The sequence below is a fragment of the Rhinolophus hipposideros genome (assembly GCF_964194185.1).
Source record: "Rhinolophus hipposideros genome assembly, chromosome: 1".
NCBI classification, from domain to species: Eukaryota; Metazoa; Chordata; class Mammalia; order Chiroptera; family Rhinolophidae; genus Rhinolophus; species Rhinolophus hipposideros.
The window spans coordinates 16,555,783-16,561,061 of NC_138047.1; positions in this window are offsets into that span (position 1 = coordinate 16,555,783).

A 5,279-nucleotide genomic window follows, 5' to 3' on the forward strand; every position below is an offset into this window, starting at 1 on the left:
AAAGCAAGGGACGTGAGAACAGAACCAAGGAAGAAGAGCCAGTGAAAGAAGGAGAGAGAAGCGAGAGAAGGCACCATCTCCCAGTGCCACAGAGAGGTGGATGGAAGGGTCGCCAGGAAGAGGAGGTCTGGACAAAACTACCAAGTAAAGGGAAAGAAAGGTCAGCAGATTGGTGTTAGGATCCCATTGGGTGTCTTGGAGGCAGATGTCAGACTGAGGGCTGTTGAGGAAGGAATGGGGGAGGAAATGGCAGAAGAAGAACATACTGAGGAATTCTGAGCAGGTGGTGATGGGAAAGGAAACTTTTGAAATGGGTAGGAAAGAAGATGAGGGAAGTCAACCTAGATTTCTTTAAAATTATTTCCCAAAGCATATAGGAAATGACATTTTCAATCTTTATGCTTTTAAATATGCAATTTGTCTTACAGTGTTTGTCCCCACTGTCCTTTGGCTGACAGATGGAGCTGATAACTGACAGCATATGCATTCCAGAGCATATATTTGTGTGACATTTTATGATTTTCATACTCAACTCCAGCATATTTAAACTTTGCTTTATCATATTGTCCTAGCCGTTCTGCAGACCACACTCTTAGAGCTTTGGTGTGTCCACATTTTGATTTCTTTAGCGGAGGGACCACTCTACTCCATGCAGAGATTCTCATGACCCTTGGCAGTTTGTAGTTACCTTTTTAAGGAAAGGGTTTTAGCAAAACCCTTAAGACAAGTTTTAGCATTTAATGATTTATTCAAGTATAAGATTTTGAAATTAGAGAAACAATTATATTTCCTTGATGCCAAAAGAAGAAGGAAAAAAAGAAGGAGAAGGAGGAGGAAGAGGAGGAAGATGAGAAGGAGGAGAAGAAAAAGAAGAAGAGGAAGAAGAAGAAGGAGAAGGAGAAGGAGAAGGAGAAGGAGAAGGAGAAGGAGAAGGAGAAGAAGGAGCTAGGAGATAATAGTAACTACTGAAAATAAAGAGTTTAGCACTTTGCAAAAGATGTGTAGAAAGAATAGACCCAGTTGGGGGATAGAGAAAATAATCTGGAGGTGTGTGGGTGTGTGGAATTTTTCTTTTTTCTCATCTTTGTATCTAAAGAGCCACTCTTAGTTGGGAACACAGCATCATTTGTCTCCTTGCTGTGGAGATAACAACCTATTTTACACCTTAGCTTGTGCATCAAAAGAATGCAAAATACAGAAATTCTATTATTATGCTCCCTGTTTTGATGAGATGAAATGAAGAGCCCAGTTTGCATTTTAATTGGTTGAGTCAATTCCTACATCTTGGTTAACATCATATTACATTTTTATCCCAGAGATGCAAGTTCTAAGATACAATATTTGGGTATTTGGGTGTAGGTTTATATATGATTATGGCTACTTTCTGTCCTTCTAAAACTTAGGAAGTGGGGGGCAAGCTTGAAGGAGTGGATTCTCCATACACTTCGAAATTGAAATAATAGGGATTTTTGCTTCCTAACAATACTGGAGCTAATGAGAAAGCAACCTGGAGTATTGTGCAAAAAGTGTTTTCCAATATATCTTTACTTCATTTCTTTTTTTTTTTTTTTAAAAAAAAACACTTTTTTTTTTTTTTTAACTTTCTGATTCTGAATATTTGAATTTTGCATGCATTTGCTCCTAAATGCTGTTTCTACTCAGAGCCTGGAGCTGTCAGATATCACCTCTCCTTGAACAGTGAAAGTCATGCTCCTTGCTGCTGGGATGTTTATAGCTGTTTAACTTTAAGGACAGTTCATTGAAATGATGATACAATCTCCCTGATTAAATAAATTCTTCACAACTTTCAGAAATTATGGAAATTAATATTGGGTCAAATTTGTTCACCATAAAATATAGACATTCATGTGTAATGCTACTTTCTTTGTTCATAATGTCAGAATTAACCCCTGGTCGTTTGCAGAATGTAAAAGAATTTGTGAGATTCTGCAAGAGTAAGAAAAGATTTATTGAAAGTCAAAAAGAGGGAGAGTTCTGTTTGGAACTGGCAGAAGGAATTTTACCAGGGCAGTCTGAGTAAGAGAGCTGCCGAGACAGAGGGGTAAGAGAGATACTGGCAAAAGTTTGCCAGGGCAGAATCTGATGGAGACAGCCAGGCAGATGAGAAGGAGTGCTGGGGTTTTATAGTTTTCCATGCAGGATGTAGGGTGCTTGTCAGCTTGCAGGGAGGCTGCCATTACAATTGTCTTCTCCTGGGAACTGTCTGTTGCGACTGGGAACTGTTCTGTTCTCACCTACGATGGATGTAAGGTGCTTGTCAACTTTCAAGGGTGGTAATAGCCAGGGGTGTCAGAGCCAAGCAGTTAATGTTTAGCTCATTCCTGTTAGTCCACAAGCTCGCTCCTGTTAACTCTTTGCGTGTCCCATCCTGCCAGCTCACAAGCCCACTCCTGTCAACTGTTTACTTGTCTCATCACATAATACTTTACCAACAGGCTTTGGCAGGAGTCTCTAAGGTAAACCCTTTACAATTAAGGCAGCATCCTAGACAAAGAGTTCATTGCTGTTGGTGGTGGGAGTGTATAAAGGTGATCTGCAGAGTCAGTGTGTCCAGACTCTTTCTTGAATTACACATCCCTGAGAGTGAAGATGGAGCTCAGCTAGTCTATGTGCCATTCAGGATGGCAAATTGTTTACCTTATGTTCACTTCAAGAAAAGCAACTCTGTCCAGGTATTCTTGATACCAACCAACAATGGCAGAGGTTACTGTTTTTGTTGCCAGTATCCATTTCCACCCCCCCATTTTCTTTTGGGGGAACCATCCTACCATTAATCTCAGTCCATATGTTTTGAGAATTAGTGATACCAGCCTTAGCCACAGGGACGTGCATGAGACTCCTGCCTACCTAATCAGAATATTCCATTCTCCCAGCCACAGTCCCTAGTTCAGGGATGGGCAAAGTTCCAATTAGCACCAACGTGATGCAATCATTGGACAGCAGGGCCTGTTGAGAGAAAGATGTGTTATTCTTTTCCATGTACTTTGAAAACACAGGAATGCAAGCCTAGAGCTGACGACTGCCACGTTATCATCATGAGGGCGCGACTGAACGTGTCATTTACACATGGGAGTCTAATAACATAAGTTCTCATGAAGAACTGAAACAATTTTCAGAATAAGGTAGTAACATTAGTATGCTATATACAGATCTCCTAATCTGGTTCTTAGGTTTTCATTGCCTCCACCTCTGCAGTTATTACTGAGAGATACTCTCCTTTTGCATGCTTTATGGCTGCTGCTTATGCATGGCTTTTAATTACTGCTTTCTCTCTGTGTGTCTTGGCTCCTGGGCTACTCCACTGTCTGGGTCTTTTTATGTGCTTCTGATTTTCAACATAAACAAGTAAGAATATCTAATTGTATTGGTTATTCATTACCCAGTACAGAGTGCTCCTTTTAGGAAAATATAAACTTTTATATATATATAACAAGAGATCTGATGGCCATTCCAGTAAAAGAGTTCCAAAATTGCTTTGAAGGGTGGACTAGGTGCTGGTGTCGGTGCATAGCTTCCCAAGGGGAGCACTTCGAAGGTGACCATAGTGATATTCAGCAGTGAGGTATGTAGCACTTTTTCTAGGGGCGTTCGCGAACTTACTCATCCTACCTCATACATATATGTAATTATATGTATACATATAAATATACACAAACATGTACAACGTAGAGAAGAAAAAACTTCTCCTCTCTTAGATTTTGTGGCAGTGCCTCAGAGTTAAACTAACATAAGGCAAATTAATAGGAGAAAAGCATGTAAGTTTATTTCATATTTTTATGTGCACACAAGAGTCTTCATAAGGAAAATGAAGACCCCAAAAAAGCCATTTAGGACCAAATCTTCATATCTTCTTAAACAAAAAACAGTAAATTTTTTTCAGACAAAGGAGCTTTTTCAGACAAAGGAGCTTGGGCTAGGGGCAATAAATTGTGGGACAGTAACTAGGAAATATACGGGGAAACTAATGGAAGGTAAGGATTATTTCAGTAAGTTTGTTTGTACAGATACAGTTTGGTGTTGACTCCCAGTTTGCAGTGATAAGAATGTTTTTCTCTTCCAGGTACAGGGAGGGCATATTTCTCAGGGGAAATCTTATGACCTGCTTTTTTAGGTAGAAACCTGTATCTGCAATTTCTCAAGTGCCTTCCAGTCAAAATAATCAATATGTGAAAGCAGCAATATCTTGGAATAACATGTTCTGAACTCCTTCAATACTCTTTAAAAATAATATATACTTTAAAAATAATATCTAGGAAGAATACACATCTATAAAATTATTTATTGAGCACCTACTATGTACTAGACATTGCTCTATGCATGTTAACACATATTTGTCCATTTTATTCTCACAAAAAACCACCAGGTAAGAACTGTTATTATCGTCATTTTATGGATGAAGATACTGTTACTTTTAAGTAATTAACCTGAGGTACCTCTCCTAGTAAGCAAAGGAGCAGTATTCAAATCTCTAGATTTTGTACTATTCACCTATCTTCTATAATGGTCCTGGGTAACCCGGCCACATCATGGCATAGGCTGTTGGCTTCCTTCATGCCATATTCAAGGCTTTCTTTGTATCAGGGCCAAACTCCAGGTACATCACCTCTGCCCAGGTTGGCATGGTGACCAAGAGGTAGGGTAGGACTCTGTCCTCTTGGGGCTGTTCCTCAGCATTCATGAGAAAGATGTAACTTCAGGTAATTGTTTCCTCTTTCAACAGCAATACTTGGTTAAACAATCATTTCTTCACACTGGAGTGGGGCACATGGCAAGCTGCCTCCTTTTCCCTTTCCTTCCCTACTGCAGCCAGTCCCCATTCACGTTCTTCTTTCCATTTATATTACGTCCACTTTCTTCACAGCACGTATCACAATGTGTGTGTGTGCGAAAACTGTGTGTGTGCCCACACACACACATATACAGTGGTACCTCAGTTTTCGAACATAATCCATTCTGGAAGACCGTTCAAGTTCTGAAACGTTGGAAAACAGTGGACAGCTAGGTCTCAGGATCTTGCACTCAGCGGAAGCCACATGACATGTTCGATTTCTGAGGCGTGTTCAAAAACTGAAGCATTTACTTCCGGGTTTATGGCGTTTATTAACTGAAATGTACGTCAACGGAGACGTTCGAAAACCGAGGTACTACTGTATACATATATACATTTATATGTATGCATATATACATTTATACATGTGTGTGGGCGTGTGTTTAATTCTCTAATATTTGAATCCTCCGTTTCCTTAAGGTCAGGAAAT